This window comes from Caloenas nicobarica, chromosome 2 (genome assembly GCF_036013445.1).
Source record: "Caloenas nicobarica isolate bCalNic1 chromosome 2, bCalNic1.hap1, whole genome shotgun sequence".
In the NCBI taxonomy this organism is placed as follows: Eukaryota; Metazoa; Chordata; class Aves; order Columbiformes; family Columbidae; genus Caloenas; species Caloenas nicobarica.
Genome location: NC_088246.1, coordinates 109431717 through 109444933, shown reverse-complemented (window position 1 = coordinate 109444933; position 13217 = coordinate 109431717). Strand labels below are relative to the sequence as shown.

General features: G+C 42.1%; 1 protein-coding gene across 1 annotated transcript in view; it reads left to right on the top strand.

Annotated features, from left to right (window-relative positions):
* The first annotated feature begins 274 nt into the window (after nt 1-274).
* The window catches only part of LDLRAD4 (low density lipoprotein receptor class A domain containing 4), a 291893-nt gene continuing 278950 nt past the window's right edge, over nt 275-13217 (top strand). Inside the window, exon 1 of the mRNA XM_065627234.1 lies at nt 275-411. The gene's annotated coding sequence lies outside the window, so the exon portion shown is untranslated. The remainder of the gene's footprint in view (nt 412-13217) is intronic.

Genomic DNA, 13217 nt, shown 5'->3' with positions numbered 1-13217 from the left:
CCGCCGCTGGCGGGGCCCCGGTGCCGGCCCCGCCGCCGCGCACATCCGCCCGGCAGGTGTCAGTGTGGGCTGCGGGGCCGGGCGGCAGCGCGGAGCGCAGGGAGCGCCGCCGCCCCTCCCCCGCTCCCTCCTCCCCCCCCGGCGGCGGCCCCCGCGCCCGTCCGCCAGAGCCAGACTCGCTGCAGACAGGCGGCAGCCAGCGGAGCGGGCAGGGCGGGGGGGAGGAGGAGGAGGAGGAGAAAGAGGAGGAGGAGGAGGAGGAGGAGAGGCTGGGGATGAGTTGGAGGCAGGCACAGCCCCAGCGCAGGGAGAGACGCTGCCGGAGACAGGCAGGGGGAGGCGGCGAGGCGCCCCGTCCGCTCCGGAGGAGGCCAGCCCGGCGCGGGGCTGAGCGGCGGGGCCCGGGCAGAGGTGAGTGCGTGCGGGCGGCCGCCCGCCGCGGCGGGGACAGGGGCGGGCGGGGGGTCACCGCGGCGGAAAGTGCCGGGGAAAGTGCGCGGAGGCCCGAGTTGAAGGGCCGGGAGCGTGCGAGGGACGAGGCGGCGGCTGCCGGGGGCTCCGCCGGCGCCCGCCCTCCCTCCCTCCCGCCGCGGGGGGTGTCCCCGTCCCCCGGAGCCGCCGCCGGGGTCGGGCTGAGCGCGTCCATCCGCACCTGCCCGCAGGTGCCCCGGAGGGTGTTGCCTGCGGGGGTGCCGGGCGGCCGCTGGCCGGCGCCAGGGGCAGCGGTGACAGGTAGCGCCGTTAAGCGGGGGGGCGGCCTGGGCGCCGTGCTGCGCCGCCTGGCCGGGGAGCAGCCGGACCGGCAGCCCGGTGGGGAGAGCCCCGGGGCTCCGCGCAGGAGACGCCGGCCGGCAGGGCGCTGGGGAGCACGGGGCGTGCGGCACGTCCTCCCCGGCTGCTCCGGAGGAGAGACTTGCAGCTCCGTCTGGACGCCCCGCTCGCCTCAGGACTGAGTGACTGCGGCTCGGCGGCCGGTTGTGGCGGAGCAGCCCGGGCGCGGTGCCCGGCCCGGTGTCCTGCCCGGCCCGGCCCGGCCCGGTGTCCTGCCCGGCCCGGTGTCCTGCCCGGCCCGGTGTCCGGCCCGGCCCGCGGGACAGATCCTGACCGGGATGTCCGCGGCGGGCGCCCAGCGCCGGGCAGGGAACTTCTACGGGAAGGAAAAGCAGCGATGTGGCTGCCGGGCTCATGCACAAGTGACCTGCATTTAATGAAGTGCTTCTTTTTTTTTTTCCTTTTTCTTTCTTTTTTTTTTTTTTTTTAAGTTTAATAGCAGAAGTCTAGCTTTGCCTATGTGTGTCTGACGCCTGCTGCACCGTTGTTATTTGAAAAGAAGCATCCCAAATTTCTGAATGGGGTGCCAGGTTTGCCACCAGGTAGGTGGGCAGGTAGTTATGCACAGGCTATAACTCAGTACTTGCTGAAGAAACAAATACACCCTCATGTGTAGGTTTACGTTGACTAAACAGGAAACAGGCAAAATGCAAAAATAACTTTTTTTTTTTGGTGTTAGATCTTAACATGTAGAATGATAAAGGTTTTAGTGGGACTTTTTTCTTTATTGTTCAGCAAGAGGTGGCTGTGCAAGAGAACAGGAATGAGGTGAATAGTTTCATATGATGCTAGAAATAGCATTTGGTGTTACAGAAGCTTCTTGGTCTAAGACACGGGCATCTTCTTGTCAGGAAGGAAAACTTACCTTATGAGGTTTGTTTGTTCTTACAAACAAAAAAACCCTTGCATTAAAATGTTTGTGGACTAGAAAGGTGCACCACATACCGTGTACAGTGAAGGGTATGCAGCATCACACATCCAACACCTGCCAAAAAGGGAGAGAGTTTTTGCCGGTAAGAAAGCCCGAGGGGCAGTTACTGGTAGGCATAGATGAGGTCAGAATGTAGAGGCGGTGTAAGTATGGTAATGTTCCTTTCCGGGAAGTGTCTCTTGGTTTTTCATCCTTCAACCCTGAATATTGTTGGTTAGACCAGAGTTTTATTTCTCCTTCCAATTTCACTTCTAGGGTAATGTTTTAAGAAATCTACTCCTTTTGTAATGATCCGGAGATGTTTAAATAATGTGATGCACTGTTGAGTGGAGTTGAATAACCGTGCAGGTGATGCACACGTGTATGGTTCCACTAATGAGAATATAAATATCATGGCTTTGTGGCTGTAAATAAAAAGGGAAAACCAGTGTGCTGGTGGGAAGCAGCCTAATCAACATCCTCTTGACCGTGCTAGCTGAAATAGTGATGGTACTCTGAACATCTATATCTGTACTGGTGTTTTAGCACCAGGTATTAAGTTACTGTGACACATAAAGCCACCAACATGAGGAGAACTTAAATTGGAATGCGTCAACTATATGCAGTTATGTATAGAAGTAAAAATACATCTTTTTATATATTCCATGTTTATAGCAGCATATTTAATTCAGACTCTTAGGTATGTGAAAATTGTTGTTGCATACACATAAGGCATATCAGTATTCTCCAGTAAACTCTGATGCCTGTTGCGGGCCTAAATGATGATATACGTGTAACACAGAATGAGTTAACAATGTGAGACAGTATATTTCAGGCCATGGGTTTTTGTTAATTGAAACATTACAGGCACTAGGCAGCATTTGACTGGTGGAGTTCGAATTCAGTCTTCAGCATCTTAGACTTGTTACAAGAAAGGCTGAGGAAGTAGAGAGAAATTTGGATTCAAGATTGAGGCACAGTTGGTTTAAGTTTGGTAAGGTTAACACTCTTGAACAGTAGCTTAACCTAAGGTTTTAGAACTAAACTTGTCTCTGTTATTTTTAAGTAGATATGCCACTTTCTCTGCATAGGACATTGAAGCTGAGACTTGGAAAGATGAGTTGTTAGTTTTTTGAGCAGTGAAAGTATCTTTTGGGCTTTTTTGAGGGGGTAGGACTAGAGGGAGAAGTTTTCTCTCTGATTTTCTTGACCAAAATTTAGTTCTCTTTTTCACAGCTGCCCTACAGTACTCTTTTTGGTGGCAGCACAGCAGCCACCAGGCACTGGTTGCATTTAAGCAACACTGTCTAAAATGATTTGGAATACTTTCAGGATGTGGCGTGCCAGAAAGAAGTAAACTATTACTGAAATAATAGAAAGGTATCTTAAAAGCAATTTAACTCGGTATAATTTCTAAGAGAAATGAAGTGTTAAAAGTGCGTGCCTGCCCCCTGACTGCAAGGCATCGTCAGGAACGGTCGTTGCATTTAACTTGTGAGCGGTTGTGGACAAGTTGGTTTTTTTTTCTGTCTGGAGTTTATAATAGCTCAAAACAGCTCCTTGCAAGTGAATTGCCAGTTACGGAAGACAAATACTTCTAGGAGTTTAGAGATGAATTTTTCTGCAGATTGGTTCTGTGGTAACCGTGAAATTCTTCAATGGCACCAAGCTAGTATCAGCTGCTCGGTAAAAGCTCTGATGCCAGAACAGTGGTGCATCAGTTGCTGGGAATCCAACTCTGTAGTGAAATGATTCATGCATATACATTTTCTTTTCTCAGTTGACAGCTATTTTTAAGAATAGCCGTATTGCCTAGAAGCTTGCTATCTAAGCAAAGGCAGCCTAGATAGCTAAAAATTTATTTCCCACCAAACATAATCTTATTTTTGCCAGACTTTAATATGTATACTAAAACATCTCAATGGAATTGATTTTAATTGATTCTTGTTAAGTCTCTGATGCTAGTTGGTCCTTACAAAGGAATCATGACATTTTGGAGGTGCTGTCAGGGAGTCGGCAATTCTTTGCACAAACCAAGATGATGAGTCTGAAGTAAATGTCAGTTTGAAGCAATTTCTAATAATAACGGCTAGCGATATCTAAATGATAGCAGATTATCTATCTAACTTCTTGAAATGAGTGGGATTCACTAGGTGTATACGTCGTCAGAAATTGTCTCAGCACAACATCATGACATGTTTGTCCAGTGTACTTGAACTTTTTCCGTGGGCTGCACAAACAGAATATTCCAGTGAAGGAAAGCTATAGACCTCTTTTTTTGTTGTTTATTTGGTTTTTTCCCATTGTGTTCTTCTGAACTTTATATTTGAAAGAGAAATTTAAATTCTTTCTTTTAGAGAGGAGTTTTATTTGCTTGCTTCAGTTGAGTAATAGTAACTGTAAGGAGAATGCTTGCAGGTGAATAAAAGTGATTACAATATTACAGTGCGTTCTGTACTTCATGCCGGCAAAATGTCTCTGTATTCATAATCTATATTTAATATACGTATTTCAGTAGCCTATGCCTTGATTTAGCATATTTGGAATATGCTAAATGTAGATGCTTTTTACTAAATGTTTTTTCTTATTGTTTAGTTAAGCAATGGGAATTTGCAAGTACCCATATCACCATTCATTATCACTCAACATAATAATGGGTAAATTTAATCTTCCTGATTAAGATTATTTGGGTCACAAGAGACAAGGGAATGAAAATGAATCATTTTCTTGCTGTGTGCTGTGTCTGTTTTGCTCATATCTGCTTTTCTTTTCTCTGAAATCCTACTATGAACAGCACTGCAACCTTTTAAACTGTGTTTGGATGATCTTGCTCTACATCAGACTTCTCTTTCAGATAGGAGACCTAAGAACCTAAATGCAATTTCTCTTCTTATTGCCAATGGAGAGCTTTCCTAGATTTGAAGTGAGTTTTCTTTGTGCCAAATGGTTGACTTTCTAGAATAAAATCTCTCTAGGGTATGCAGAAAGTCCTCTGGTTAATATATTGGCATTCCCAGAACCCACTAAAACTTAGGCAGGTTGCCAGACACCACTTAATGAGGATGCCGAATGTCTGGCACAAATCTGCGTGAAAATCAGCAAAGAAGCTGGGGGTGGAAGTGCGTGCAGTGGGGAGAGCTCTGGGAAGGCGACACTTCCACACCCATAATTTATTTTTAATGTCTGCATTTTGCAGAGGAACTGATGAGAAATCCTTACCACTGGATTTTGGAAACTCTGGATGCAGGAGTCTGGATGCTCCAAATTGAGGTAGCTGTGTTCTCATAGGAATATAGTGTTCTTATAGAAGTAATTTATGGGTTAGGCGGGTTAGTTTTTGAGGAGAGCACCAAAAGAGGAGCGGAAATGATCGCGATTTTATGTTTTATTATCTGCTAAAACTGAAGAGCATTTGAAAACGTTGTTAGACAATTTAGGAGACAATGGCAGTCAGTGACTGCCAGCATCCACACAGAAAGGCTGTTAAAGTTACATGGCAGGGATAAACAAACTACTGCTGCTAGAGCACTTAGGCTCAGCATAAACCTGTGGTGGGTGGCTCTGCCTGATGCCACTGTGCTTAGGTTTTGCTACACAATGAGTAGAATTGCAGGTGTGATAGACTCTGATGGCTAGATAACTGTTAAAAAAATAGTCATGTGCCAAGCTGAGGCATTCTTTCCATCAGACTACCATTAGAAACAGAATGTATTGTTTTGTGTTGAATCAAACGTTTAATCTTAAAGGTTGAAACTGACTAAGCAGACTTAGTTATATTCTGAACTATTATCTCACACATTTAAAGCAGGAACGCTTTTAGCATTTTTCCCAGGCTTCAGTCTCTCCTCTACCCAGCCAAAAAAGCATTAGTCCCATATAGACAGATTTAAAAATAGACATTTGGCTGGTAGGCATGACTGAATTTATTTTTTTTAATCCAAAATAATTCTAATAGGAGGGTTTTTTTGCACATGGCTGAATTCAGAAACATGTGTGCTTGTTACTTGCTTTTCAGTAGATGTTTGAGTTATGTATTTTACAGTTTTGCAGAACTACTCCTCTTAAGAGGAATTTTACTCCCTAGGATACTAGCATGTAGTTGATGTGTGCTTTTTGGTAGGAGTAAATTATAATCTAGATACTCCTGTTTGGTTTTACTAAGATGAGGTAGTGAATGAAAGTAATTTGACTTCAATGGTGGTTGCAGTGGAAAAAAAGGACAAATTATTTTGACAGTTGTATGGGGATCTTTGTAAAGTTTTCTCTGTGTTGACACTGACTCCTAGCTGTCTATAGGACAGGGAAAACAAGTGGCGAGAGTGGTGGACATGGTACCTACATGTTTAAACTAGCATGTGTTTAGGATTAGTTCTAAAAGGCAGGACAGTATCTCCTAGAAAAGCTACACTGCTCAAATGCTGCACGTGAGAATGGTGTGGGTTGATCAAGTGTCTGCAGGAATTTAACTGTGTTTGCTTCTCCTAGTGCTCTTTATTTCTTCCATGCTAAACACCTTGGTATCCTTTTTGTTGAAAACTGATAATAAATCTGCTTCTCAAAAAACGTAGTCACAGTGTTGAACTTAGTATTGCCTATAAAAGATGAGTTCAGAGCTTTCAATTCTTTTTGTATTCACTGTTTGATTTTGTTCCTGTGTTCTGAAATTGTCTGTAAAAGATGTACCGGCTTTTAGGGAAGATGTGCTTTTTTGAATGTTTGTGTGGTAATATTTCGAGGTTTGAATGATTCTGTCATAATCTTTGTCCATCGAATGGATTTAAGTTGTGATTTTAGAGCACAGTACAAAATTCTGTTGGAACAAATGTTAGTGCTTAATAAAGTAAAATCTAGAATCTTTCCCACATCGGAGAGAAGAGTGGAAACCAGTCTTCTGGATAAACCCTGATTTGTATTCAGACTTCTAAAATAAGAGTTGACTCATCTGCCTAGTATTATCTAGCATATGTCAGTATAAGGCTACTGTGCTTTGTCATGAATTTTCAGCGTCTGGTACTTGCAAGCATCTTCAAACTGTACTCTCTTTTAAACACAACTTCCAACTCTTCTTGATTTCAAAGATTATTAGAAGGAATATGTGTGATTCTTTTTTAATTACCTTTTTGTGTTGTGTAGCTGAGCCAATTTGGTTTCTCACACCTGTAACCTGGTGGTTCTCCATTTCACAGAGGGAAATGAGGGGCCAGTCTGTGACTGAGATATGAAGCAACCTCTTTAACAACCTTCTTCCACTGAGACTTTTGTGAAATTTTTACTGTGTGTTAATTAAGAGTGGTGCATTATTACTTTGGACTTGTAAACACCCTTAAACATTCCATTAGGTGTTAATGACACGTGAAGCAAGAATTAATATGAATTTGTTAGTCCTGTATCTAGTAGGGATGTACTATATGTAATTGCCTAAATGTAGCAGTGTTTCTTAAACTGTTTGGTGTAAAAGGTATTGCTTCATTTTCTGCTTTTGCTTAACCATTAGTTATTGAGTCTAACGATGAGAATTTGTAGAGGGTATTTTGGCCTGTATTATATAGAATTTCAACTCGACATTTGCCGTGGTTTGCTTGGGATTTTCATAAGACAAAAGTGAGTTGTCTGGCTTCTGCCCTGTGGGTCAGAGTTGAGGAGCAGAGCAGAAGGTGTGGGAGAGAAGATGTAAGGAACGCTTACAAATAACCTCACTTCATCTCCATAGCTGTTGAACTGGTGCCTTCTGCGAAATACCAAATTGGTGTGTTTTCTTCTCTTATAATTTCGCCTTAATGGATGGCTGGTTTTGTAGGTTTTGCTTAACTAGTGTTAAGCAAAACAAAACAAGGTCTTTAAAAATATGTGCAGATAAGATACAATACTCCTAAATGAAGGGTTGCACCTGGCCATATAAAAGCTAGACTCGGGCTAACTAATAGCCTCTGTTGGTCAGTGCAGTTCATGTGTAGATGTTTTGTTTTACAAAAGGTTTGTGTTGACTGGAATTCCTCATTAGAGTTGTATGAGTAGTGGAAGTGGAGAGGAAGGAGGTTCTATGGATATTTCCAACCTGGCTGTCTTCTGTGTTTGTGACCCCTTTCACATTCCTCTTACTGTTTTAATAACCTTCCTAGTAGGTTTTTAGAACCAGCACATTTGAGATTATCTTTTTGCAAATTCTCAATTTTCACTGGAAATGTCTTAAATAATGAGTGATCTTTATTTAATTGGGAAGTCTAATGTGATCCATCTATCCAATAAAAGCAGCTTGCATAATGTTGGATACAGGTACTCTTTGGTGCCTACTTTCACATAGCTTATAATAATACAAAAATTTTTTAAAAGCTACCATCTGTTGCTGAACAGAAATACTGCCAATGTTTGTCAAATGTGTGCTTTATCTGACCTCTTCTACTTAGCACCTTATGGCAAAGCTTTCTCATCAAAGCATTTTACAAATATCTTTATTCTTAGAGTGTTTTATTTGACTGATAACAATGGTGGTACCACTTTCTAATGTAGGGATTAATGTACCAAGGATTAGGGAGATAAACATCTCTTCAGTTGTAAGAGGAAGTCACCTGCAGTGGGTAGAGAGATGAGGATTCTGACTTACAGCTGTAGGTGAAAATCACTGTTCTGTTCTAATGTTCTTTGCAGCCTTTCGATGAAAACCACTGGGATAATGTAAAGTTTTTATGGTAGAAAGCTCCAATAATCTATGTAGATTGGTCTCCTTTTTTTCATAGGTGGTGCCATCTGCAAGTGTGTAAATTTAAAGAAAGAAGCATCACAGTGCTGATATATGTTAGTGCTGACAATGCGCAGTAATGAGTTAAGAAGCACTTGGTTCATGTTTCTTTTAAATTTTGTTTGAAATTACCTAAAAACATAGCAAACCAAGAGGAATTAAAAGAGAAGTACGGAGGAAAAAGAGGACCTCTGTGGGTTGTAGAGTGGGAGGGAGATGTGTAAGATATTCTTAAAGTGTCTTTGGAAGCGATGAGTTCTCTCTTCAGTTGCATATGCAACCAGCAACAGGCTCTGCCTTTTCCCATTCCTTGTTCTCCCCTGGATATTGTTAGAGGTGGGAGAGAAAAGTCTTTAATCATGTCTACATGGAGACACCAAAGCAAACCACTTGAAGTGTCAAGTCAAGATGTATATGTTAAAGTCTGTTAAACTTCTGTGTGAATGCTGTCTTGAATGTAGAACAGCCTTATATATTTAGCTTGGATCAATCAAAGGTCATTTTACATCTGAAGGAGGACATCATTCAGAACACAAGTTAAATTATGGTGATCTAAGCGGTCTGTGTGTGAATGAAAGCCTCTTGACATAGATGTTTGCCATGCTTCAGCTTCAGTGTTTTATATTGTACTTGATTTATCTCAACTTTCCTCCGTGTCGCTTGTTATTGATCAGTTTTCATGATGCTGCTATTAAGAGGCATCTTGGAGCTAATAGCGAACTTTGAAGTGAATGTAATTTAGTCAGAAAAAGGAAGTTCGAAGTTTGTTGAACTTGAGATCTTCCGTTGCAAATATTTTAGATTTGACAGACTTTCACTAAAATCAAAATAAGACACAACCTCTCCTTGATTCCTGGTGAACTGTGTTTTGGCCAGAGGCCTGGTTTTTTCAGGGTCTTCAACATGGAGCTAAACTTCCAAGGATCCTGCTTTGTGACCAGGGACACCATGTTTCTAAGAACATGTGGTTTCCTTGAGCAGCCTGTGTGAGAAGTCTGCTGCAGAGTCAAGGACTGAGAAATCTGTGTAGACCTACTTCAGATTTGGGGACCTGCAGTGATCTTCTGTATCTACGTATTGAAACTGTTGGTTCTCTAATGAGTAAGAGTAAGAAAAAAATCCATTCTATCTGACAGTTGTAAAACTGAAGCCTTCAGTCGGTAGAAAATGAGATTTTGGGGGTTTGTCTGCTTTGAGACAAATTAATAATATCGGAAAATATGTCGCAGCCCATGAATTGGCTAGTTCTCTTCTGAGCTGTGTTTCATCATGCTTTCATGAATGCTGATTAATATCTCTCTTTGCCTTTCTTTTTAATTGGGAATTCCTCTGAAGGAGTACCTCAGGAGAATCCAAGCCTCTGTTGCCCAAAGGCTTTCATTTACTCTTTGTCATGTCAGCCCTGACCACAGAGGTTTGCAAGTTGCACTTCTCTGTGTCCTCCATAGGAGAACTTACATAAAGGAAAGAATATTCTGAAGTTTTTATATTCTGAGAGGTTAAAATGAATAATGAAGCATATATTCTTCAGGGTTCTGAGAAAGAAGGGAGATAGTTGTATCTTTTTTCTGTTTTTGTCCAGCTGAACTAGTCTCCGGAGGGACAGTTGAATTGCAGAGAAGAGGAACCATCCAGTGGAATTGAAGATGCTGTGTATATAGCTGGGAATTCTGTCCTACATACACCCTTACAAAATGGAGGCTTTTCCTGGACATTCCTGTTGAGGTCCAAGATTTGATGGAGATAGAGATTGTATGATTTCTCTACAGAGGAAAATGATACTATTTGTCTCTTTGTTTATAAACATTCTATTTTATAAGATGATTCAAGGATTGTTGTAATCTCCTTATTAAAAAAAAAAACAACAAACAACTTGTGAACTTTCAATTGGCTAAAAGCTGTGAATGAAAACTTGGGAACAATTGTATGGTTGAAGATATCGAAAGCACAAGTGTCCCTTTAGAAAATGAAGAGACAAATGAGTTCCGATATATTAGCTGTTGTACATTTAGCTGATGCTTCCAAGATGCTTGCATACTTGTTAAGTTTATGGCCACTGCAGGAGAGGCAGATAGATTTTAGCAGCTTAAGCATCTCCCTGGCTCATGAATGTACAGAATTCCAAACATATTCCCAGGGTCAGTAAGTTGATCTGGTTTTAAAACTGAAAAGTTTTGTCACAGAGTCGGAATAGTCTCAAAGATCTAACTTTTCTGTTTTATAGATATTAGAGGCAGGAGAAAATATGTAATAAGACATCTTCCTGATAATCTTGAGTCATACATTTGGGTGAAGGAGAAGAGTAAAATTCTTACTGGATACTAAGGATAGTGTCTCTTCACAGTCTAAAAGTGTCAAATGGATTTTTTTTTTTTCCTGTTTCTGACCTTGACGTGTGAAACACACCATAGCCCCCTCCTGTACTTGAGATGTTCTCAGGTGTCTCTGACACCTACCAAAAACCAAATGCTGTATGCAACTGGTTCTGTTCTCTCCCAGATATTTCTGCTAGTTTTCCTGTTGCTCCTGTAGCTACACTTTTCTCTTGCTCTCTCTTTTTTTTTTTTTTCCTCTCCAGTCCTTTAGGACACCGACATTTCAGAGACGTCATGCATCTGTAATGTCTAAATGGCTTCCTCCTCTTTCCTTTCCCCTTACACCCCAATCAAGAAATGCCAGATGGAAGCTCTTTGGTGTCAGTAACAGCTGCACAGCAGATAATTTTTTGCATCCTCAGAGCTGTAATAGTTTTAGCTCCATATATGTAGTTATGATACACATTCACATTAAGGATCTTCTGGTCTTTAGGTTTCCTCAAGACTCTTCTAATCATGCTCAATATAGCATTTTCCCCTATTTTCTGTTGCTGGTTAGAAGTAGCTTCTTTAAACAGAAAGCAGATATTCTGTTGTAAGCTTGATTTTTAGGAAGTCTGAATATTTCAGAGTCCTATGTTGTGATTCAAAAATTGTGCTCCCTTCTTTCATCTCTAGGGTTTATAATAAGGTGTCAGCAATGATCTAGTCCATCTGGGAGCTTGCATCAATGCTTGGGAGAGCCATATGTGTCTGCCTCAAACAAGGCTATAGAAAAGTGTTCCACTAGCAACCAAGATGTCATCCATCTGCTAGACAATCCTGTAGCTAGTTAGCTTAATGACGTATTTATTCGACTAGAGGTTTCTGCGTAGCAGACTCCAGCTTTCCTCCCTCTTCAAATTAATACCAAAACCCTCCATGCTCTGGAGACAAAACCCTGCCCATTCTGGAGAATGTCAGGAAGTTTGTGGCTCGATGGGTTTGATCTATTTGTCTACTTCAGGATATTGTGCTCCCAAATTCCGAGTGAGCCCATTGTTAGGAGATGGCTCCAGCCTTCCTGTGCGGGGATCCCGTGCACCGCAGGTGTCTGGGTGGCAGAGGGATCAGCAGACGAGACGCAAGACCTGGTTGACCTCAGATGTGTGTAAAAATCCAATCACGCTGCTACTACTTTAGGGTATTATTTTAGCACACGGAGCTGTGCGAGGATTTCCTCCTGCAGCAGTCAGAGCTGGAATTGCCATAGTAAACGTTTTGCCCAGCTACATGGAATAAACCAGGTGATTATTTCACTCAGTGCCTTTAACAGAAATGTTTATTCAACATTAAGGGGTTCACAGTCTTCAAGGTACACATGCTAAATGTTAGTAGTCTCAGATGGCCCTGCAAAGTCAGAGCTCCAGGAATTGTGGTGGAAATGTACTGTGGGAAGAGAAGCCCTGTAAACTTCAAATATTGCTCATTCTTACTGTGGTAAAATAGAGCACATCAGGACAGACTGTCATCGATATTCTTTTTTTTTCCCAGCCACTTTATCTGCCGTTTATTTTTAGTCCAAAGAGGCTAAGTCACTGTTGCAAATTCTAGGCTGATCTGATTTGTAATCTGCCTGTGAGTCAGAGTTGAGAAGGGGGCAAAACAACAGGAGAAATCCAAATCTGGATGACAATAATGTTTTATGTTAATGGCAATTATATTAATCTGTGTTGAGGCAGTCTGGTGAATTTAATGTGGAAAAATGCATATGTGTATTCAGATAAACTACAGTTGGGTCCGTTGGTAAATCAACATTCATATCTTGCAGGGCAGTTAAAATGCAGCATCACATTCATTTCAGTGGGAATTGAGAGACCATCTCAGCTTTTTCTGAATACAACTGTTTGTATGATTGGAGCCGAGACAGTGCTATCTGCTGAGTTTGGTAAATGTTACCTGACAGTCATTGTTTAAAAATAGTGGACATGGATAAAAACAATCTGTGAACTTGAAGAAAAAATTAGTAGTCTCTGCAGGTCCTAAATAAGGCCGAGAAATGTATCCCAGATGAGGCACAGGAAAAAAAAAAAAAGTTTTCTTGGCTGTACACTAGAGGCCTCTCTTCTTACAGGTGTAAAATATTTTTTTGTGGACATAGTGGCAGATCTAAGGTGAAAAAGTAGGTGAAAGTAAAATCAGGACAATTCCATGGAGGAGTGTAGAGTTGTCCAGGCAAAACAGAGGTTGAAAAGGTAAACCGTACTCACTCTCGCTTCATCTTCTAGTGATACAAAGAGAATCATAGAGTAATTCAGGTCAGAGGGACTTTCATCGAGTCCAGCCTGCAGTAATAGGACAAAGGCTTTTCTGAAGAAGTACTCTTGAATCTAGAAGTTCGATACTTAGATCTTAATTTTCAAAACTTGATCTTTTTTTTTTTTAT